We start from the raw sequence: 20,698 nt of genomic DNA on the forward strand, positions 1-20,698 counted from the left end.
CACACAAAATGTGTATAACTGTAAATGTAAATAAGTCTCCCATCATTTTTCCCCTCTTTTTTTGGTACACTCAATTATTTGAGAGACTAGCTATCTATCTGTATCACTATTTGTGCAACACAAGTGAATGAAACAAATTCCAAATTGAGCAAAGAAAGTATTTTTAAAAAATCTTTGGTTGAGACAAAGAGTGTTGGGTTTTGTTAATAAATGTAAAATAATTCTCCAAGTAATTCTGGCTTCACTTTTGACAATTGCATTAAATGGATGTCACTCACACTCACTGTCGTCCTGTTTTGCAAAGGGAAATTAAATAAAAATGTGAAGGCTGTTCTTGGTTCAAGTAAAATTATCAAACTTTATTAACATTGTAACAATAATCACACAGTAACAGACGAGCAATCATCTGCGAACAGACAGACAGACAGACAGACACTTAACGTAAACTTAACGCCGCAGTTAAAACGTCGCACCTATCGTACCTATATAATGCACATTTGTCACAGTTATTGTTGCTTACGGCCACACCACCCTGAATAAGTCTGATCTCGGAAGCCAAGCAGGGTTGGGCCTTGTTAGTATTTGGATGGGAGACTGCTTGGGAATACCAGGTGCTGTAGGTTTTTTCTTTTCTCTCTACAACCTGCATGTCTTTTGTTGCAACGTCTGATCACCCTGTGACACATGAGGAAGTTGGTCATCTTCAGCTGCTGCTGCTTTATTGGCAGACACGAAGTGATCTGAGAGTCTCATTTTCAGCTGGAGAAAATTATCACGTCAGGGAACAAGATGTGCCCACTACATATCAGCCTTTCTCGGCAATTATCTGGTTACATAGAGGAACCATATGATTCCATTGCCTATATAATGCACATTTGTCACAGAGATTGTTGCTTACGGCCAAACCACCCTGAATATGTCTGACCTCGTCTGATCTCAGAAGCCAAGGAGGTTTGGGCGTGGTTAGTACTTTGATGAGAGACCGCTTGGGAATACCAGGTGATGTAAGCTTTTTCTCTTCTCTCTACCACCTGCATGTCTTTTGTTGCAACGTCTGATCACCCTGTGACACGTGAAGAAGTTCGTCATCTTCAGCTGCTGCTGCTTTTTTGGCAGACACGAAGTGATCTGAGAGTCTCAGTTTCAGCTGTAGAGAATAATCACATCAGGGAAGAAGATGTGCCCACTACAAGTTAGCCTTTCTTGGCAATTATCTGGTTGCATAGAGGAACCGTATGATTCCAGTACCTATATAATGCACATTTGTCACAGACATTGTTACTTACGGCCACACCACCCTGAATATGCCCAACCTCGTGTGATCTCGGAACCCAAGCAGGGTTGGGCCTGGTTAGTACTTCGATGGGAGACCTCTTGGGAATACCAGGTGCTGTAAGCTTCTTCTCTTCTGTCTACCACCTCCATGTCTTTTGTTGCAACGTCTGATCATCCTGTGACACATGAGGAAGTTGGTCATCTTCAGCAGCTGCTGCTTCTTTGTTGGCAGACACGAAGTGATCTGAGAGTCTCAGTTTCAGCTGCAGAAAATAATCACATGGGGGAAGAAGATGTGCCCGCTACACATCAGCCTTTCTCTGCAATTAACTGGTTGCATAGAGGAACCGTATGATTCCAGTACCTATATAATGGACATTTGTCAGAGATATTGTTGCTTACGGCCACACCACCCTGAATAAGCCCGACCTCGTCTGATCTCGGAAGCAGAGCAGGTTTGGGCCTGGTTAGTACTTCGATGGGAGACCTCTTGGGAATACCAGGTGCTGTAAGCTTCTTCTCTTCTCTCTACCACCTGCATGTCTTTTGTTGCAACGTCTGATCATCCTGTGACACATGAGGAAGTTGGTCATCTTCAGCAGCTGCTGCTTCTTTGTTGGCAGACACGAAGTGATCTGAGAGTCTCAGTTTCAGCTGCAGAAAATAATCACATCGGGGAAGAACATGTGCCCACTACAAGTCAGCCTTTCTCGGCAATTATCTGGTTACATAGAGGAAGTGTATGATTCCAGTACTTATATAATGCACATTTGTCACAGATATTGTTGCTTACGGCCACACCACCCTGAATAAGCCCGACCTCGTCTGATCTTGGAAGCCAAGCAGGTTTGGGCCTGGTTAGTACTTGGATGGGAGACTGCTTGGGAATACCAGGTGCTTTAAGCTTTTTCTCTTCTCTCTACCACCTGCATGTCTTTTGTTGCAACGTCTGATCACCTTGTGACACATGAGGAAGTTGGTCATCTTCAGCTGCTGCTGCTTTGTTGGCAGACACGAAGTGATCTGAGAGTCTCATTTTCAGCTGGAGAGAATTATCACGTCAGGGAAGAAGATGTGCCCACTACAAGTCAGCCTTTCTCGGCAATTATCTGGTTGCATAGAGGAACCGTATGATTCCAGTACCTATATAATGCACATTTGTCAGAGACATTGTTGCTTACGGCCACACCACCCTGAATAAGCCCCACCTCGTCTGATCTCGGACGCCAAGCAGGGTTGTAACTGCTTACTACTTGGATGGGAGACAGCTTGTGAATAACCAGGTGCTGTAAGCTTTTTCTCTTCTCTCTACCACCTGCATGTCTTTTGTTGCAATGTCTGATCACCCTGTGACACGTGAAGAAGTTGGTCATCTTCAGCTGCTGCTGCTTTGTTGATAGACACGAGGTGATCTGAGAGTCTCATTTTCAGCTCCAGAGAATAATCACATCAAGGAGGAAGATGAACCCACTACAAGTCAGCCTTTTTCGGCAATTATCTGGTTACACAGAGGAAGTGTATGATTCCAGTACCTATATAATGCACATTTGTCACCGATATTGTTGCTTACGGCCACACCACCCTGAATAAGCCCGACCTCGTCTGATCTCGGAAGCCAAGCAGGGTTGGGCCTGGTTAGTACTTGAATGCGAGACCGCTTGGGAATACCAGGTGCCTTAAGCTTTTTCTCTTCTCTCTACCACCTACATGTCTTTTGTTGCAACGTCTGATCACCCTGAGACACATGAGGAAGTTGGTCATCTTCAGCTTCTGCTGCTTTGTTGGCAGACACGAAGTGATCTGAGAGTCTCAGTTTCAGCTGAAGAGAATGATCACATCAGAGAAGATGATATGCCCGCTACACATCAGCCTTTCTCGGCAATTATCTGGTTGCATAGAGGAACCGTATGATTCCAGTACCTATATAATGCACATTTGTCAGAGACATTGTCGCTTGCGGCCACACCACCCTGAACATGCCCGACCTCGTCTGATCTCGGAAGCCAAACAGGGTTGAGCCTGCTTAGTACTTGGATGGGAGACTGCTTGGGAATACCAGGTGCTGTACGCTTCTTCTCTCCTCTCTACCACCTGCATGTCTTTTGTTGCAACGTCTGATCATCCTGTGACACATGAGGAAGTTGGTCATCTTCAGCAGCTGCTGCTTCTTTGTTGGCAGACACAAAGTGATCTGAGAGTCTCAGTTTCAGCTGCAGAAAATAATCACATCGGGGAAGAAGATGTGCCCACTACAAGTCAGCCTTTCTCGGCAATTATCTGGTTACATAGAGGAAGTGTATGATTCCAGTACTTATATAATGCACATTTGTCACAGATATTGTTGCTTACGGCCACACCACCCTGAATAAGCCCGACCTCGTCTGATCTTGGAAGCCAAGCAGGTTTGGGCCTGGTTAGTACTTGGATGGGAGACTGCTTGGGAATACCAGGTGCTTTAAGCTTTTTCTCTTCTCTCTACCACCTGCATGTCTTTTGTTGCAATGTCTGATCACCCTGTGACACGTGAAGAAGTTGGTCATCTTCAGCTGCTGCTGCTTTGTTGATAGACACGAGGTGATCTGAGAGTCTCATTTTCAGCTGGAGAGAATAATCACATCAAGGAGGAAGATGAACCCACTACAAGTCAGCCTTTTTCGGCAATTATCTGGTTACACAGAGGAAGTGTATGATTCCAGTACCTATATAATGCACATTTGTCACCGATATTGTTGCTTACGGCCACACCACCCTGAATAAGCCCGACCTCGTCTGATCTCGGAAGCCAAGCAGGGTTGGGCCTGGTTAGTACTTGAATGCGAGACCGCTTGGGAATACCAGGTGCCTTAAGCTTTTTCTCTTCTCTCTACCATCTACATGTCTTTTGTTGCAACGTCTGATCACCCTGAGACACATGAGGAAGTTGGTCATCTTCAGCTTCTGCTGCTTTGTTGGCAGACACGAAGTGATCTGAGAGTCTCAGTTTCAGCTGAAGAGAATGATCACATCAGAGAAGATGATATGCCCGCTACACATCAGCCTTTCTCGGCAATTATCTGGTTGCATAGAGGAACCGTATGATTCCAGTACCTATATAATGCACATTTGTCAGAGACATTGTCGCTTGCGGCCACACCACCCTGAACATGCCCGACCTCGTCTGATCTCGGAAGCCAAACAGGGTTGAGCCTGCTTAGTACTTGGATGGGAGACTGCTTGGGAATACCAGGTGCTGTACGCTTCTTCTCTCCTCTCTACCACCTGCATGTCTTTTGTTGCAACGTCTGATCATCCTGTGACACATGAGGAAGTTGGTCATCTTCAGCAGCTGCTGCTTCTTTGTTGGCAGACACAAAGTGATCTGAGAGTCTCAGTTTCAGCTGCAGAGAATAATCACATCAGGGAAGAAGATGTGCCCACTACAAGTCAGCCTTTCTCTGCAATTATCTGGTTACATAGAAGAAGTGTATGATTCCAGTACCTATATAATGCACATTTGTCACAGTTAATGTCGCTTACGGCCACACCACCCTGAATAAGCCCGACCTCGTCTGATCTTGGAAGCCAAGCAGGATTGGGCCTTGTTAGTACTTGGATGGGAGTCCTCTTGGGAATACCAGGTGCTGTAAGCTTTTTCTCCTCTCTCTACCACCTGCATGTCTTTTGTTGCAACGTCTGATCACCCTGTGACACATGAGGAAGGTGGTCATCTTCAGCTGCTGCTGCTTTGTTGGCAGACACGAAGTGATCTGAGAGTCTCAGTTTCAGCTCGAGAGAATAATCACGTCAGGGAAGAAGATGTGCCCACTACTTATCAGCTTTTCTCGGCAATAATCTGGTTACATAGAGGAACTGTATGATTCCAGTACCTATATAATGCACATTTGTCACAGTTATTGTTGCTTACGGCCACACCACCCTGAATATACCCGACCTCGTCTGATCTCGGAAGCCAAGCAGGTTTGGGCCTGGTTAGTACTTGGATGGTAGACTGCATGGGAATACCAGGTGCTTTAAGCTTTTTCTCTTCTCTCTACCACCTTCATGTCTTTTGTTGCAACGTCTGAGCACCCTGTGACACATGAGGAAGTTGGTCATCTTCATTTTCTGCTGCTTTGTTGGCAGACACGAAGTGATCTGAGAGTCTCAGTTTCAGCTGAAGAGAATAATCACATCAAGGAGGAAGATGAACCCACTACAAGTCAGCCTTTTTCGGCAATTATCTGGTTACACAGAGGAAGTGTATGATTCCAGTACCTATATAATGCACAATTGTCACCGATATTTTTGCTTACGGCCACACCACCCTGAATAAGCCCGACCTCGTCTGATCTCGGAAGCCAAGCACGGTTGGGCCTGGTTAGTACTTGAATGGGAGACCGCTTGGGAATACCAGGTACCTTAAGCTTTTTCTCTTCTGTCTACCACCTGCATGTCTTTTGTTGCAACGTCTGATCACCCTGTGACACATGAGGAAGTTGGTCATCTTCAGCTTCTGCTGCTTTGTTGGCAGACACGAAGTGATCTGAGAGTCTCATGTTCAGCTGGAGAAAATTATCACGTCAGGGAAGAAGATGTGCCCACTACAGATCAGCCTTTCTCAGCAATTATCTGGTTACATAGAGGAACCGTATGATTCCTGTACTTATATAATGCACATTTGTCAGACACATTGTTGCTTACGGCCACACCACCCTGAACATGCCTGATCTCGTAAGCCAAGCAGGGTTGAGCCTCCTTAGTACTTGGATGGGAGACTGCTTGGGAATACCAGGTGCTGTAAGCTTTTTCTCTTCTCTCTACCACCTGCATGTCTTTTGTTGCAACGTCTGATCACCCTGTGACACATGAGGAAGTTGGTCATCTTCAGCTGCTGCTGCTTTGTTGGCTGACACGAAGTGATCTGAGAGTCTCAGTTTAAGTTGCAGAGAATGATCACATCAGAGAAGATGATTTGCCCGCTACACATCAGCCTTTCTCGGCAATTATCTGGTTGCATAGAGGAACCGTATGATTCCAGTACCTATATAATGCACATTTGTCAGAGACATTGTTGCTTACGGCCACACCACCCTGAATAAGCCCGACCTCGTCTGATCTCGGACGCCAAGCAGGGTTGTACCTGGTTAGTACTTGGATGGGAGACAGCTTGGGAATACCAGGTGCTGTAAGCTTTTTCTCTTCTCTCTACCACCTGCATGTCTTTTGTTGCAACGTCTGATCACCCTGTGACACGTGAAGAAGTTAGTCATCTTCAGCTGCTGCTGCTTTGTTGATAGACACGAGGTGATCTGAGAGTCTCAGTTTCAGCTGCAGAGAATAATCACATCAAGGAGGAAGATGAACCCACTACAAGTCAGCCTTTTTCGGCAATTATCTGGTTATACAGAGGAAGTGTATGATTCCAGTACCTATATAATGCACATTTGTCACCAAAATTTTTGCTTATGGCCACACCACCCTGATTAAGCCCAACCTCGTCTGATCTCGGAAGCCAAGCAGGGTTGGGCCTGGTTAGTACTTGAATGGGAGACTGCTTGGGAATACCAGGTGCCTTAAGCTTTTTCTCTTCTCTCTACCACCTGCATGTCTTTTGTTGCAACATCTGATCACCCTGTGACACATGAGGAAGTTGGTCATCTTCATTTTCTGCTGCTTTGTTGGCAGACACGAAGTGATCTGAGAGTCTCAGTTTCAGCTGAAGAGAATAATCACATCAAGGAGGAAGATGAACCCACTACAAGTCAGCCTTTTTCGGCAATTATCTGGTTACACAGAGGAACCATATGATTCCAGTACCTATATAATGCACAATTGTCACCGATATTTTTGCTTACGGCCACACCACCCTGAATAAGCCCGACCTCGTCTGATCTCGGAAGCCAAGCACGGTTGGGCCTGGTTAGTACTTGAATGGGAGACCGCTTGGGAATACCAGGTACCTTAAGCTTTTTCTCTTCTCTCTACCACCTGCATGTCTTTTGTTGCAACGTCTGATCACCCTGTGACACATGAGGAAGATGGTCATCTTCAGCTTCTGCTGCTTTGTTGGCAGACACGAAGTGATCTGAGAGTCTCATGTTCAGCTGGAGAAAATTATCACGTCAGGGAAGAAGATGTGCCCACTACAGATCAGCCTTTCTCAGCAATTATCTGGTTACATAGAGGAACCGTATGATTCCAGTACCTATATAATGCACATTTGTCACAGAAATTGTTCCTTACGGCCACACCACCCTGAATAAGCCCGACCTCGTCTGATCTCGGAAGCCAAGGAGGGTTGGGCCTGGTTAGTACTTTAATGGGAGACTGCTTGGGAATACCAGGTTCTGTAAGCGTTTTCTCTTCTCTCTACAACCTGCATGTCTTTTGTTGCAACGTCTGATCACCCTGTGACACATGAGGAAGTTGGTCATCTTCAGCTGCTGCTGCTTTGTTGGCAGACACGAAGTGATCTGAGAGTCTCAGTTTCAGCTGCAGAGAATAATCACATCAGGGAAGAAGATGTGCCCATAACACGTCAGCCTTTCTCTGCAATTATCTGGTTACATAGAGGAAGTGTATGATTCCAGTACCTATATAATGCACATTTGTCACAGAAATTGTTCCTTATGGCCACACCACCCTGAATAAGCCCGACCTCGTCTGATCTCGGAAGCCAAGGAGGGTTGGGCCTGGTTAGTACTTTAATGGGAGACTGCTTGGGAATACCAGGTGCTGTAAGCGTTTTCTCTTCTCTCTACAACCTGCATGTCTTTTGTTGCAACGTCTGATCACCCTGTGACACATGAGGAAGTTGGCCATCTTCAGCTGCTGCTGCTTTGTTGGAAGACACGAAGTGATCTGAGAGTCTCAGTTTCAGCTAAAGAGAATAATCACTTCAGGGAAGAAGATGTGCCCACTACAGATCAGCCTTTCTCAGCAATTATCTGGTTACATAGAGGAACCGTATGATTCCAGTACCTATATAATGCACATTTGTCAGAGACATTGTCGCTTGCGGCCACACCACCCTGAACATGCCCGACCTCGTCTGATCTCGGAAGCCAAGGAGGGTTGGGCCTGGTTAGTACTTTAATGGGAGACTGCTTGGGAATACCAGGTTCTGTAAGCGTTTTCTCTTCTCTCTACAACCTGCATGTCTTTTGTTGCAACGTCTGATCACCCTGTGACACATGAGGAAGTTGGTCATCTTCAGCTGCTGCTGCTTTGTTGGCAGACACGAAGTGATCTGAGAGTCTCAGTTTCAGCTGCAGAGAATAATCACATCAGGGAAGAAGATGTGCCCATAACACGTCAGCCTTTCTCTGCAATTATCTGGTTACATAGAGGAAGTGTATGATTCCAGTACCTATATAATGCACATTTGTCACAGAAATTGTTCCTTATGGCCACACCACCCTGAATAAGCCCGACCTCGTCTGATCTCGGAAGCCAAGGAGGGTTGGGCCTGGTTAGTACTTTAATGGGAGACTGCTTGGGAATACCAGGTGCTGTAAGCGTTTTCTCTTCTCTCTACAACCTGCATGTCTTTTGTTGCAACGTCTGATCACCCTGTGACACATGAGGAAGTTGGCCATCTTCAGCTGCTGCTGCTTTGTTGGAAGACACGAAGTGATCTGAGAGTCTCAGTTTCAGCTAAAGAGAATAATCACTTCAGGGAAGAAGATGTGCCCACTACAGATCAGCCTTTCTCAGCAATTATCTGGTTACATAGAGGAACCGTATGATTCCAGTACCTATATAATGCACATTTGTCAGAGACATTGTCGCTTGCGGCCACACCACCCTGAACATGCCCGACCTCGTCTGATCTCGGAAGCCAAACAGGGTTGAGCCTGCTTAGTACTTGGATGGGAGACTGCTTGGGAATACCAGGTGCTGTACGCTTCTTCTCTCCTCTCTACCACCTGCATGTCTTTTGTTGCAACGTCTGATCATCCTGTGACACATGAGGAAGTTGGTCATCTTCAGCAGCTGCTGCTTCTTTGTTGGCAGACACGAAGTGATCTGAGAGTCTCAGTTTCAGCTGCAGAAAATAATCACATGGGGGAAGAAGATGTGCCCGCTACACATCAGCCTTTCTCTGCAATTAACTGGTTGCATAGAGGAACCGTATGATTCCAGTACCTATATAATGGACATTTGTCAGAGATATTGTTGCTTACGGCCACACCACCCTGAATAAGCCCGACCTCGTCTGATCTCGGAAGCAGAGCAGGTTTGGGCCTGGTTAGTACTTCGATGGGAGACCTCTTGGGAATACCAGGTGCTGTAAGCTTCTTCTCTTCTCTCTACCACCTGCATGTCTTTTGTTGCAACGTCTGATCATCCTGTGACACATGAGGAAGTTGGTCATCTTCAGCAGCTGCTGCTTCTTTGTTGGCAGACACGAAGTGATCTGAGAGTCTCAGTTTCAGCTGCAGAAAATAATCACATCGGGGAAGAAGATGTGCCCACTACAAGTCAGCCTTTCTCGGCAATTATCTGGTTACATAGAGGAAGTGTATGATTCCAGTACTTATATAATGCACATTTGTCACAGATATTGTTGCTTACGGCCACACCACCCTGAATAAGCCCGACCTCGTCTGATCTTGGAAGCCAAGCAGGTTTGGGCCTGGTTAGTACTTGGATGGGAGACTGCTTGGGAATACCAGGTGCTTTAAGCTTTTTCTCTTCTCTCTACCACCTGCATGTCTTTTGTTGCAACGTCTGATCACCTTGTGACACATGAGGAAGTTGGTCATCTTCAGCTGCTGCTGCTTTGTTGGCAGACACGAAGTGATCTGAGAGTCTCATTTTCAGCTGGAGAGAATTATCACGTCAGGGAAGAAGATGTGCCCACTACAAGTCAGCCTTTCTCGGCAATTATCTGGTTGCATAGAGGAACCGTATGATTCCAGTACCTATATAATGCACATTTGTCAGAGACATTGTTGCTTACGGCCACACCACCCTGAATAAGCCCCACCTCGTCTGATCTCGGACGCCAAGCAGGGTTGTAACTGCTTACTACTTGGATGGGAGACAGCTTGTGAATAACCAGGTGCTGTAAGCTTTTTCTCTTCTCTCTACCACCTGCATGTCTTTTGTTGCAATGTCTGATCACCCTGTGACACGTGAAGAAGTTGGTCATCTTCAGCTGCTGCTGCTTTGTTGATAGACACGAGGTGATCTGAGAGTCTCATTTTCAGCTGGAGAGAATAATCACATCAAGGAGGAAGATGAACCCACTACAAGTCAGCCTTTTTCGGCAATTATCTGGTTACACAGAGGAAGTGTATGATTCCAGTACCTATATAATGCACATTTGTCACCGATATTGTTGCTTACGGCCACACCACCCTGAATAAGCCCGACCTCGTCTGATCTCGGAAGCCAAGCAGGGTTGGGCCTGGTTAGTACTTGAATGCGAGACCGCTTGGGAATACCAGGTGCCTTAAGCTTTTTCTCTTCTCTCTACCACCTACATGTCTTTTGTTGCAACGTCTGATCACCCTGAGACACATGAGGAAGTTGGTCATCTTCAGCTTCTGCTGCTTTGTTGGCAGACACGAAGTGATCTGAGAGTCTCAGTTTCAGCTGAAGAGAATGATCACATCAGAGAAGATGATATGCCCGCTACACATCAGCCTTTCTCGGCAATTATCTGGTTGCATAGAGGAACCGTATGATTCCAGTACCTATATAATGCACATTTGTCAGAGACATTGTCGCTTGCGGCCACACCACCCTGAACATGCCCGACCTCGTCTGATCTCGGAAGCCAAACAGGGTTGAGCCTGCTTAGTACTTGGATGGGAGACTGCTTGGGAATACCAGGTGCTGTACGCTTCTTCTCTCCTCTCTACCACCTGCATGTCTTTTGTTGCAACGTCTGATCATCCTGTGACACATGAGGAAGTTGGTCATCTTCAGCAGCTGCTGCTTCTTTGTTGGCAGACACAAAGTGATCTGAGAGTCTCAGTTTCAGCTGCAGAAAATAATCACATCGGGGAAGAAGATGTGCCCACTACACGTCAGCCTTTCTCGGCAATTATCTGGTTACATAGAGGAAGTGTATGATTCCAGTACTTATATAATGCACATTTGTCACAGATATTGTTGCTTACGGCCACACCACCCTGAATAAGCCCGACCTCGTCTGATCTTGGAAGCCAAGCAGGTTTGGGCCTGGTTAGTACTTGGATGGGAGACTGCTTGGGAATACCAGGTGCTGTACGCTTCTTCTCTCCTCTCTACCACCTGCATGTCTTTTGTTGCAACGTCTGATCATCCTGTGACACATGAGGAAGTTGGTCATTTTCAGCAGCTGCTGCTTCTTTGTTGGCAGACACAAAGTGATCTGAGAGTCTCAGTTTCAGCTGCAGAAAATAATCACATCGGGGAAGAATATGTGCCCACTACAAGTCAGCCTTTCTCGGCAATTATCTGGTTACATAGAGGAAGTGTATGATTCCAGTACTTATATAATGCACATTTGTCACAGATATTGTTGCTTACGGCCACACCACCCTGAATAAGCCCGACCTCGTCTGATCTTGGAAGCCAAGCAGGTTTGGGCCTGGTTAGTACTTGGATGGGAGACTGCTTGGGAATACCAGGTGCTTTAAGCTTTTTCTCTTCTCTCTACCACCTGCATGTCTTTTGTTGCAATGTCTGATCACCCTGTGACACGTGAAGAAGTTGGTCATCTTCAGCTGCTGCTGCTTTGTTGATAGACACGAGGTGATCTGAGAGTCTCATTTTCAGCTGGAGAGAATAATCACATCAAGGAGGAAGATGAACCCACTACAAGTCAGCCTTTTTCGGCAATTATCTGGTTACACAGAGGAAGTGTATGATTCCAGTACCTATATAATGCACATTTGTCACCGATATTGTTGCTTACGGCCACACCACCCTGAATAAGCCCGACCTCGTCTGATCTCGGAAGCCAAGCAGGGTTGGGCCTGGTTAGTACTTGAATGCGAGACCGCTTGGGAATACCAGGTGCCTTAAGCTTTTTCTCTTCTCTCTACCACCTACATGTCTTTTGTTGCAACGTCTGATCACCCTGAGACACATGAGGAAGTTGGTCATCTTCAGCTTCTGCTGCTTTGTTGGCAGACACGAAGTGATCTGAGAGTCTCAGTTTCAGCTGAAGAGAATGATCACATCAGAGAAGATGATATGCCCGCTACACATCAGCCTTTCTCGGCAATTATCTGGTTGCATAGAGGAACCGTATGATTCCAGTACCTATATAATGCACATTTGTCAGAGACATTGTCGCTTGCGGCCACACCACCCTGAACATGCCCGACCTCGTCTGATCTCGGAAGCCAAACAGGGTTGAGCCTGCTTAGTACTTGGATGGGAGACTGCTTGGGAATACCAGGTGCTGTACGCTTCTTCTCTCCTCTCTACCACCTGCATGTCTTTTGTTGCAACGTCTGATCATCCTGTGACACATGAGGAAGTTGGTCATCTTCAGCAGCTGCTGCTTCTTTGTTGGCAGACACAAAGTGATCTGAGAGTCTCAGTTTCAGCTGCAGAGAATAATCACATCAGGGAAGAAGATGTGCCCACTACAAGTCAGCCTTTCTCTGCAATTATCTGGTTACATAGAAGAAGTGTATGATTCCAGTACCTATATAATGCACATTTGTCACAGTTAATGTCGCTTACGGCCACACCACCCTGAATAAGCCCGACCTCGTCTGATCTTGGAAGCCAAGCAGGATTGGGCCTTGTTAGTACTTGGATGGGAGTCCTCTTGGGAATACCAGGTGCTGTAAGCTTTTTCTCCTCTCTCTACCACCTGCATGTCTTTTGTTGCAACGTCTGATCACCCTGTGACACATGAGGAAGGTGGTCATCTTCAGCTGCTGCTGCTTTGTTGGCAGACACGAAGTGATCTGAGAGTCTCAGTTTCAGCTCGAGAGAATAATCACGTCAGGGAAGAAGATGTGCCCACTACTTATCAGCTTTTCTCGGCAATAATCTGGTTACATAGAGGAACTGTATGATTCCAGTACCTATATAATGCACATTTGTCACAGTTATTGTTGCTTACGGCCACACCACCCTGAATATACCCGACCTCGTCTGATCTCGAAAGCCAAGCAGGTTTGGGCCTGGTTAGTACTTGGATGGTAGACTGCATGGGAATACCAGGTGCTTTAAGCTTTTTCTCTTCTCTCTACCACCTTCATGTCTTTTGTTGCAACGTCTGAGCACCCTGTGACACATGAGGAAGTTGGTCATCTTCATTTTCTGCTGCTTTGTTGGCAGACACGAAGTGATCTGAGAGTCTCAGTTTCAGCTGAAGAGAATAATCACATCAAGGAGGAAGATGAACCCACTACAAGTCAGCCTTTTTCGGCAATTATCTGGTTACACAGAGGAAGTGTATGATTCCAGTACCTATATAATGCACAATTGTCACCGATATTTTTGCTTACGGCCACACCACCCTGAATAAGCCCGACCTCGTCTGATCTCGGAAGCCAAGCACGGTTGGGCCTGGTTAGTACTTGAATGGGAGACCGCTTGGGAATACCAGGTACCTTAAGCTTTTTCTCTTCTCTCTACCACCTGCATGTCTTTTGTTGCAACGTCTGATCACCCTGTGACACATGAGGAAGTTGGTCATCTTCAGCTTCTGCTGCTTTGTTGGCAGACACGAAGTGATCTGAGAGTCTCATGTTCAGCTGGAGAAAATTATCACGTCAGGGAAGAAGATGTGCCCACTACAGATCAGCCTTTCTCAGCAATTATCTGGTTACATAGAGGAACCGTATGATTCCTGTACTTATATAATGCACATTTGTCAGACACATTGTTGCTTACGGCCACACCACCCTGAACATGCCTGATCTCGTAAGCCAAGCAGGGTTGAGCCTCCTTAGTACTTGGATGGGAGACTGCTTGGGAATACCAGGTGCTGTAAGCTTTTTCTCTTCTCTCTACCACCTGCATGTCTTTTGTTGCAACGTCTGATCACCCTGTGACACATGAGGAAGTTGGTCATCTTCAGCTGCTGCTGCTTTGTTGGCTGACACGAAGTGATCTGAGAGTCTCAGTTTAAGTTGCAGAGAATGATCACATCAGAGAAGATGATTTGCCCGCTACACATCAGCCTTTCTCGGCAATTATCTGGTTGCATAGAGGAACCGTATGATTCCAGTACCTATATAATGCACATTTGTCAGAGACATTGTTGCTTACGGCCACACCACCCTGAATAAGCCCGACCTCGTCTGATCTCGGACGCCAAGCAGGGTTGTACCTGGTTAGTACTTGGATGGGAGACAGCTTGGGAATACCAGGTGCTGTAAGCTTTTTCTCTTCTCTCTACCACCTGCATGTCTTTTGTTGCAACGTCTGATCACCCTGTGACACGTGAAGAAGTTAGTCATCTTCAGCTGCTGCTGCTTTGTTGATAGACACGAGGTGATCTGAGAGTCTCAGTTTCAGCTGCAGAGAATAATCACATCAAGGAGGAAGATGAACCCACTACAAGTCAGCCTTTTTCGGCAATTATCTGGTTATACAGAGGAAGTGTATGATTCCAGTACCTATATAATGCACAATTGTCACCGATATTTTTGCTTACGGCCACACCACCCTGAATAAGCCCGACCTCGTCTGATCTCGGAAGCCAAGCACGGTTGGGCCTGGTTAGTACTTGAATGGGAGACCGCTTGGGAATACCAGGTACCTTAAGCTTTTTCTCTTCTCTCTACCACCTGCATGTCTTTTGTTGCAACGTCTGATCACCCTGTGACACATGAGGAAGATGGTCATCTTCAGCTTCTGCTGCTTTGTTGGCAGACACGAAGTGATCTGAGAGTCTCATGTTCAGCTGGAGAAAATTATCACGTCAGGGAAGAAGATGTGCCCACTACAGATCAGCCTTTCTCAGCAATTATCTGGTTACATAGAGGAACCGTATGATTCCAGTACCTATATAATGCACATTTGTCACAGAAATTGTTCCTTACGGCCACACCACCCTGAATAAGCCCGACCTCGTCTGATCTCGGAAGCCAAGGAGGGTTGGGCCTGGTTAGTACTTTAATGGGAGACTGCTTGGGAATACCAGGTTCTGTAAGCGTTTTCTCTTCTCTCTACAACCTGCATGTCTTTTGTTGCAACGTCTGATCACCCTGTGACACATGAGGAAGTTGGTCATCTTCAGCTGCTGCTGCTTTGTTGGCAGACACGAAGTGATCTGAGAGTCTCAGTTTCAGCTGCAGAGAATAATCACATCAGGGAAGAAGATGTGCCCATAACACGTCAGCCTTTCTCTGCAATTATCTGGTTACATAGAGGAAGTGTATGATTCCAGTACCTATATAATGCACATTTGTCACAGAAATTGTTCCTTATGGCCACACCACCCTGAATAAGCCCGACCTCGTCTGATCTCGGAAGCCAAGGAGGGTTGGGCCTGGTTAGTACTTTAATGGGAGACTGCTTGGGAATACCAGGTGCTGTAAGCGTTTTCTCTTCTCTCTACAACCTGCATGTCTTTTGTTGCAACGTCTGATCACCCTGTGACACATGAGGAAGTTGGCCATCTTCAGCTGCTGCTGCTTTGTTGGAAGACACGAAGTGATCTGAGAGTCTCAGTTTCAGCTAAAGAGAATAATCACTTCAGGGAAGAAGATGTGCCCACTACAGATCAGCCTTTCTCAGCAATTATCTGGTTACATAGAGGAACCGTATGATTCCTGTACTTATATAATGCACATTTGTCAGACACATTGTTGCTTACGGCCACACCACCCTGAACATGCCCGACCTCGTCTGATCTCGGAAGCCAAGCAGGGCTGAACCTCCTTAGTACTTGGGTGGGAGACTGCTTGGGAATACCAGGTGCTGTAAGCTTCTTCTCTTCTCTCTACCACCTGCATGTCTTTTGTTGCAACTCCTGATCACCCTGTGACACATGAGGAAGTTGGTCATCTTCAGCTGCTGCTGCTTTGTTGGCTGACACGAAGTGATCTGAGAGTCTCAGTTTCAGTTGCAGATAATGATCACATCAGAGAAGATGATTTGCCCGCTACACATCAGCCTTTCTCGGCAATTATCTGGTTGCATAGAGGAACCGTATGATTCCAGTACCTATATAATGCACATTTGTCAGAGACATTGTTGCTTACGGCCACACCACCCTGAATAAGCCCGACCTCGTCTGATCTCGGACGCCAAGCAGGGTTGTACCTGGTTAGTACTTGGATGGGAGACAGCTTGGGAATACCAGGTGCTGTAAGCTTTCTCTCTTCTCTCTACCACCTGCATGTCTTTTGTTGCAACGTCTGATCACCCTGTGACACGTGAAGAAGTTAGTCATCTTCAGCTGCTGCTGCTTTGTTGATAGACACGAGGTGATCTGAGAGTCTCAGTTTCAGCTGCAGAGAATAATCACATCAAGGAGGAAGATGAACCCACTACAAGTCAGCCTTTTTCGGCAATTATCTGGTTATACAGAGGAAGTGTATGATTCCAGTACCTATATAATGCACATTTGTCACCAAAATTGTTGCTTATGGCCACACCACCCTGAATAAGCCCAACCTCGTCTGATCTCGGAAGCCAAGCAGGGTTGGGCCTGGTTAGTACTTGAATGGGAGACTGCTTGGGAATACCAGGTGCCTTAAGCTTTTTCTCTTCTCTCTACCACCTGCATGTCTTTTGTTGCAACGTCTGATCACCCTGTGACACATGAGGAAGTTGGTCATCTTCATTTTCTGCTGCTTTGTTGGCAGACACGAAGTGATCTGAGAGTCTCAGTTTCAGCTGAAGAGAATAATCACATCAAGGAGGAAGATGAACCCACTACAAGTCAGCCTTTTTCGGCAATTATCTGGTTACACAGAGGAAGTGTATGATTCCAGTACCTATATAATGCACAATTGTCACCGATATTTTTGCTTACGGCCACACCACCCTGAATAAGCCCGACCTCGTCTGATCTCGGAAGCCAAGCACGGTTGGGCCTGGTTAGTACTTGAATGGGAGACCGCTTTGGAATACCAGGTACCTTAAGCTTTTTCTCTTCTCTCTACCACCTGCATGTCTTTTGTTGCAACGTCTGATCACCCTGTGACACATGAGGAAGTTGGTCATCTTCAGCTTCTGCTGCTTTGTTGGCAGACACGAAGTGATCTGAGAGTCTCATGTTCAGCTGGAGAAAATTATCACGTCAGGGAAGAAGATGATTTGCCCGCTACACATCAGCCTTTCTCAGCAATTATCTGGTTGCATAGAGGAACCGTATGATTCCAGTACCTATATAATGCACATTTGTCAGAGACATTGTTGCTTACGGCCACACCACCCTGAATAAGCCCGACCTCGTCTGATCTCGGAAGCCAAGCAGGGTTGTACCTGGTTAGTACTTGGATAAGAGACAGCTTGGGAATACCAGGTGCTGTAAGCTTTTTCTCTTCTCTCTACCACCTGCATGTCTTTTGTTGCAACGTCTGATCACCCTGTGACACGTGAAGAAGTTGGTCATCTTCAGCTGCTGCTGCTTTGTTGATAGACACGAGGTGATCTGAGAGTCTCAGTTTCAGTTGCAGAGAATGATCACATCAGAGAAGATGATTTGTCCGCTACACATCAGCCTTTCTCGGCAATTATCTGGTTGCATAGAGGAACCGTATGATTCCAGTACCTATATAATGCACATTTGTCAGAGACATTGTTGCTTACGGCCACACCACCCTGAATAAGCCCGACCTCGTCTGATCTCGGACGCCAAGCAGGGTTGTACCTGGTTAGTACTTGGATAGGAGTCAGCTTGGGAATACCAGGTGCTGTAAGCTTTTTCTCTTCTCTCTACCACCTGCATGTCTTTTGTTGCAACGTCTGATCACCCTGTGACACATGAGGAAGTTGGTCATCTTCAGCTGCTGCTGCTGCTTTGTTGGCAGACATGAAGTGATCTGAGAGTCTCAGTTTCAGCTCCAGAGAATAATCACATCAAGGAGGAAGATGAACCCACTACAAGTCAGCCTTTTTCGGCAATTATCTGGTTATACAGAGGAAGTGTATGATTCCAGTACCTATATAATGCACATTTGTCACCGATATTGTTGCTTACGGCCACACCACCCTGAATAAGTCCGACCTCGTCTGATCTCGGAAGCCAAGCACGGTTGGGCCTGGTTAGTACTTGAATGGGAGACCGCTTGGGAATACCAGGTACCTTAAGCTTTTTCTCTTCTCTCTACCACCTGCATGTCTTTTGTTGCAACGTCTGATCACCCTGTGACACATGAGGAAGTTGGTCATCTTCAGCTTCTGCTGCTTTGTTGGCAGACACGAAGTGATCTGAGAGTCTCATGTTCAGCTGGAGAAAATTATCACGTCAGGGAAGAAGATGATTTGCCCGCTACACATCAGCCTTTCTCGGCAATTATCTGGTTGCATAGAGGAACCGTATGATTCCAGTACCTATATAATGCACATTTGTCAGAGACATTGTTGCTTACGGCCACACCACCCTGAATAAGCCCGACCTCGTCTGATCTCGGACGCCAAGCAGGGTTGTACCTGGTTAGTACTTGGATAGGAGACAGCTTGGGAATACCAGGTGCTGTAAGCTTTTTCTCTTCTCTCTACCACCTGCATGTCTTTTGTTGCAACGTCTGATCACCCTGTGACACGTGAAGAAGTTGGTCATCTTCAGCTGCTGCTGCTTTGTTGATAGACACGAGGTGATCTGAGAGTCTCAGTTTCAGTTGCAGAGAATGATCACATCAGAGAAGATGATTTGTCCGCTACACATCAGCCTTTCTCGGCAATTATCTGGTTGCATAGAGGAACCGTATGATTCCAGTACCTATATAATGCACATTTGTCAGAGACATTGTTGCTTACGGCCACACCACCCTGAATAAGCCCGACCTCGTCTGATCTCGGACGCCAAGCAGGGTTGTACCTGGTTAGTACTTGGATAGGAGTCAGCTTGGGAATACCAGGTGCTGTAAGCTTTTTCTCTTCTCTCTACCACCTGCATGTCTTTTGTTGCAACGTCTGATCACCCTGTGACACGTGAAGAAGTTGGTCATCTTCAGCTGCTGCTGCTTTGTTGATAGACACGAGGTGATCTGAGAGTCTCAGTTTCAGCTCCAGAGAATAATCACATCAAGGAGGAAGATGAATCCACTACAAGTCAGCCTTTTTCGGCAATTATCTGGTTATACAGAGGAAGTGTATGATTCCAGTACCTATATAATGCACATTTGTCACCGATATTGTTGCTTACGGCCACACCACCCTGAATAAGCCCAACCTCGTCTGATCTCGGAAGCCAAGCAGGGTTGGGCCTGGTTAGTACTTGAATGGGAGACCGCTTGGGAATACCAGGTGCTGTAAGCTTTTTCTCTTCTCTCTACCACCTGCATGTCTTTTGTTGCAACGTCTGATCACCCTGTGACACATGAGGAAGTTGGCCATCTTCAGCTGCTGCTGCTTTGTTGGAAGACACGAAGTGATCTGAGAGTCTCAGTTTCAGCTAAAGAGAATAATCACTTCAGGGAAGAAGATGTGCCCACTACAGATCAGCCTTTCTCAGCAATTATCTGGTTACATAGAGGAACCGTATGATTCCTGTACTTATATAATGCACATTTGTCAGACACATTGTTGCTTACGGCCACACCACCCTGAACATGCCCGACCTCGTCTGATCTCGGAAGCCAAGCAGGGTTGAACCTCCTTAGTACTTGTATGGGAGACTGCTTGGGAATACCAGGTGCTGTAAGCTTCTTCTCTTCTCTCTACCACCTGCATGTCTTTTGTTGCAACGTCTGATCACCCTGTGACACATGAGGAAGTTGGTCATCTTCAGCTGCTGCTGCTTTGTTGGCTGACACGAAGTGATCTGAGAGTCTCAGTTTAAGTTGCAGAGAATGATCACATCAGAGAAGATGATTTGCCCGCTACACATCAGCCTTTCTCGGCAATTATCTGGTTGCATAGAGGAACCGTATGATTCCAGTACCTATATAATGCACATTTGTCAGAGACATTGTTGCTTACGGCCACACCACCCTGAACATGCCCGACCTCGTCTGATCTCGGAAGCCAAGGAGGGTTGGGCCTGGTTAGTACTTAAATGGGAGACCGCTTGGGAATACCAGGAGCTGTAAGCTTTTTGTCTTCTCTCGACCACCTGCATGTCTTTTGTTGCAACGTCTGATCACCCTGTGACACATGACGAAGTTGGTCATCTTCAGCTGCTGCTGCTTTGTTGGCAGACACGAAGTGATCTGAGAGTCTCAGTTTCAGCTGCAGAGAATAATCACATCAGGGAAGAAGATGTGCCCATAACAAGTCAGCCTTTCTCTGCAATTATCTGGTTACATAGAGGAATTGTATGATTCCAGTACCTATATAATGCACATTTGTCACAGAAATTGTT

The 20,698-nt window shown here is 46.3% G+C and overlaps 1 non-coding gene and 46 pseudogenes across 1 annotated transcript; all 47 read left to right on the plus strand.

Moving 5' to 3' along the window:
* The first annotated feature begins 892 nt into the window (after positions 1 to 892).
* Positions 893 to 1,011, plus strand: LOC140286889 (5S ribosomal RNA; annotated as a pseudogene).
* Positions 1,012 to 1,280: 269 nt separating this feature from the next.
* Positions 1,281 to 1,399, plus strand: LOC140286581 (5S ribosomal RNA; annotated as a pseudogene).
* Positions 1,400 to 1,671: 272 nt separating this feature from the next.
* On the plus strand, positions 1,672 to 1,790 carry LOC140286919 (5S ribosomal RNA; annotated as a pseudogene).
* Positions 1,791 to 2,062: 272 nt separating this feature from the next.
* On the plus strand, positions 2,063 to 2,181 carry LOC140286704 (5S ribosomal RNA; annotated as a pseudogene).
* Positions 2,182 to 2,839: 658 nt separating this feature from the next.
* Positions 2,840 to 2,958, plus strand: LOC140286599 (5S ribosomal RNA; annotated as a pseudogene).
* Positions 2,959 to 3,227: 269 nt separating this feature from the next.
* LOC140286722 (5S ribosomal RNA) lies at positions 3,228 to 3,346 on the plus strand (annotated as a pseudogene).
* A 272-nt stretch (positions 3,347 to 3,618) lies between these two features.
* Positions 3,619 to 3,737, plus strand: LOC140286705 (5S ribosomal RNA; annotated as a pseudogene).
* Positions 3,738 to 4,006: 269 nt separating this feature from the next.
* LOC140286600 (5S ribosomal RNA) lies at positions 4,007 to 4,125 on the plus strand (annotated as a pseudogene).
* Positions 4,126 to 4,394: 269 nt separating this feature from the next.
* LOC140286723 (5S ribosomal RNA) lies at positions 4,395 to 4,513 on the plus strand (annotated as a pseudogene).
* A 272-nt stretch (positions 4,514 to 4,785) lies between these two features.
* LOC140286657 (5S ribosomal RNA) lies at positions 4,786 to 4,904 on the plus strand (annotated as a pseudogene).
* A 269-nt stretch (positions 4,905 to 5,173) lies between these two features.
* On the plus strand, positions 5,174 to 5,292 carry LOC140286570 (5S ribosomal RNA; annotated as a pseudogene).
* A 269-nt stretch (positions 5,293 to 5,561) lies between these two features.
* LOC140286590 (5S ribosomal RNA) lies at positions 5,562 to 5,680 on the plus strand (annotated as a pseudogene).
* Positions 5,681 to 6,327: 647 nt separating this feature from the next.
* Positions 6,328 to 6,446, plus strand: LOC140286739 (5S ribosomal RNA; annotated as a pseudogene).
* Positions 6,447 to 6,715: 269 nt separating this feature from the next.
* On the plus strand, positions 6,716 to 6,834 carry LOC140286671 (5S ribosomal RNA; annotated as a pseudogene).
* A 269-nt stretch (positions 6,835 to 7,103) lies between these two features.
* On the plus strand, positions 7,104 to 7,222 carry LOC140286592 (5S ribosomal RNA; annotated as a pseudogene).
* A 269-nt stretch (positions 7,223 to 7,491) lies between these two features.
* LOC140286806 (5S ribosomal RNA) lies at positions 7,492 to 7,610 on the plus strand (annotated as a pseudogene).
* A 269-nt stretch (positions 7,611 to 7,879) lies between these two features.
* LOC140286748 (5S ribosomal RNA) lies at positions 7,880 to 7,998 on the plus strand (annotated as a pseudogene).
* A 269-nt stretch (positions 7,999 to 8,267) lies between these two features.
* On the plus strand, positions 8,268 to 8,386 carry LOC140286731 (5S ribosomal RNA; annotated as a pseudogene).
* Positions 8,387 to 8,655: 269 nt separating this feature from the next.
* On the plus strand, positions 8,656 to 8,774 carry LOC140286749 (5S ribosomal RNA; annotated as a pseudogene).
* Positions 8,775 to 9,043: 269 nt separating this feature from the next.
* On the plus strand, positions 9,044 to 9,162 carry LOC140286724 (5S ribosomal RNA; annotated as a pseudogene).
* A 272-nt stretch (positions 9,163 to 9,434) lies between these two features.
* Positions 9,435 to 9,553, plus strand: LOC140286525 (5S ribosomal RNA; annotated as a pseudogene).
* A 272-nt stretch (positions 9,554 to 9,825) lies between these two features.
* On the plus strand, positions 9,826 to 9,944 carry LOC140286706 (5S ribosomal RNA; annotated as a pseudogene).
* Positions 9,945 to 10,602: 658 nt separating this feature from the next.
* On the plus strand, positions 10,603 to 10,721 carry LOC140286601 (5S ribosomal RNA; annotated as a pseudogene).
* A 269-nt stretch (positions 10,722 to 10,990) lies between these two features.
* On the plus strand, positions 10,991 to 11,109 carry LOC140286725 (5S ribosomal RNA; annotated as a pseudogene).
* Positions 11,110 to 11,381: 272 nt separating this feature from the next.
* Positions 11,382 to 11,500, plus strand: LOC140286656 (5S ribosomal RNA; annotated as a pseudogene).
* A 272-nt stretch (positions 11,501 to 11,772) lies between these two features.
* On the plus strand, positions 11,773 to 11,891 carry LOC140286708 (5S ribosomal RNA; annotated as a pseudogene).
* Positions 11,892 to 12,160: 269 nt separating this feature from the next.
* Positions 12,161 to 12,279, plus strand: LOC140286602 (5S ribosomal RNA; annotated as a pseudogene).
* A 269-nt stretch (positions 12,280 to 12,548) lies between these two features.
* On the plus strand, positions 12,549 to 12,667 carry LOC140286727 (5S ribosomal RNA; annotated as a pseudogene).
* A 272-nt stretch (positions 12,668 to 12,939) lies between these two features.
* On the plus strand, positions 12,940 to 13,058 carry LOC140286658 (5S ribosomal RNA; annotated as a pseudogene).
* Positions 13,059 to 13,327: 269 nt separating this feature from the next.
* Positions 13,328 to 13,446, plus strand: LOC140286670 (5S ribosomal RNA; annotated as a pseudogene).
* A 269-nt stretch (positions 13,447 to 13,715) lies between these two features.
* On the plus strand, positions 13,716 to 13,834 carry LOC140286593 (5S ribosomal RNA; annotated as a pseudogene).
* A 647-nt stretch (positions 13,835 to 14,481) lies between these two features.
* Positions 14,482 to 14,600, plus strand: LOC140286741 (5S ribosomal RNA; annotated as a pseudogene).
* Positions 14,601 to 14,869: 269 nt separating this feature from the next.
* On the plus strand, positions 14,870 to 14,988 carry LOC140286594 (5S ribosomal RNA; annotated as a pseudogene).
* A 269-nt stretch (positions 14,989 to 15,257) lies between these two features.
* LOC140286808 (5S ribosomal RNA) lies at positions 15,258 to 15,376 on the plus strand (annotated as a pseudogene).
* A 269-nt stretch (positions 15,377 to 15,645) lies between these two features.
* On the plus strand, positions 15,646 to 15,764 carry LOC140286752 (5S ribosomal RNA; annotated as a pseudogene).
* Positions 15,765 to 16,033: 269 nt separating this feature from the next.
* LOC140286800 (5S ribosomal RNA) lies at positions 16,034 to 16,152 on the plus strand (annotated as a pseudogene).
* A 269-nt stretch (positions 16,153 to 16,421) lies between these two features.
* On the plus strand, positions 16,422 to 16,540 carry LOC140286742 (5S ribosomal RNA; annotated as a pseudogene).
* A 269-nt stretch (positions 16,541 to 16,809) lies between these two features.
* On the plus strand, positions 16,810 to 16,928 carry LOC140286625 (5S ribosomal RNA; annotated as a pseudogene).
* A 269-nt stretch (positions 16,929 to 17,197) lies between these two features.
* On the plus strand, positions 17,198 to 17,316 carry LOC140286679 (5S ribosomal RNA; annotated as a pseudogene).
* Positions 17,317 to 17,588: 272 nt separating this feature from the next.
* Positions 17,589 to 17,707, plus strand: LOC140286770 (5S ribosomal RNA; annotated as a pseudogene).
* A 269-nt stretch (positions 17,708 to 17,976) lies between these two features.
* On the plus strand, positions 17,977 to 18,095 carry LOC140286771 (5S ribosomal RNA; annotated as a pseudogene).
* A 272-nt stretch (positions 18,096 to 18,367) lies between these two features.
* Positions 18,368 to 18,486, plus strand: LOC140286697 (5S ribosomal RNA; annotated as a pseudogene).
* Positions 18,487 to 18,758: 272 nt separating this feature from the next.
* LOC140286734 (5S ribosomal RNA) lies at positions 18,759 to 18,877 on the plus strand (annotated as a pseudogene).
* A 269-nt stretch (positions 18,878 to 19,146) lies between these two features.
* On the plus strand, positions 19,147 to 19,265 carry LOC140286772 (5S ribosomal RNA; annotated as a pseudogene).
* Positions 19,266 to 19,534: 269 nt separating this feature from the next.
* On the plus strand, positions 19,535 to 19,653 carry LOC140286567 (5S ribosomal RNA). The gene has a single exon (XR_011911319.1). It is a non-coding gene; the product is annotated as a 5S ribosomal RNA (ribosomal RNA).
* Positions 19,654 to 19,922: 269 nt separating this feature from the next.
* LOC140286828 (5S ribosomal RNA) lies at positions 19,923 to 20,041 on the plus strand (annotated as a pseudogene).
* Positions 20,042 to 20,310: 269 nt separating this feature from the next.
* On the plus strand, positions 20,311 to 20,429 carry LOC140286904 (5S ribosomal RNA; annotated as a pseudogene).
* The last annotated feature ends 269 nt before the right edge of the window (positions 20,430 to 20,698 follow it).

The sequence above is a fragment of the Leuresthes tenuis genome, unplaced genomic scaffold (assembly GCF_036924035.1).
Source record: "Leuresthes tenuis unplaced genomic scaffold, fLeuTen1.0.hap1 SCAF_98, whole genome shotgun sequence".
NCBI classification, from domain to species: domain Eukaryota; kingdom Metazoa; phylum Chordata; class Actinopteri; order Atheriniformes; family Atherinopsidae; genus Leuresthes; species Leuresthes tenuis.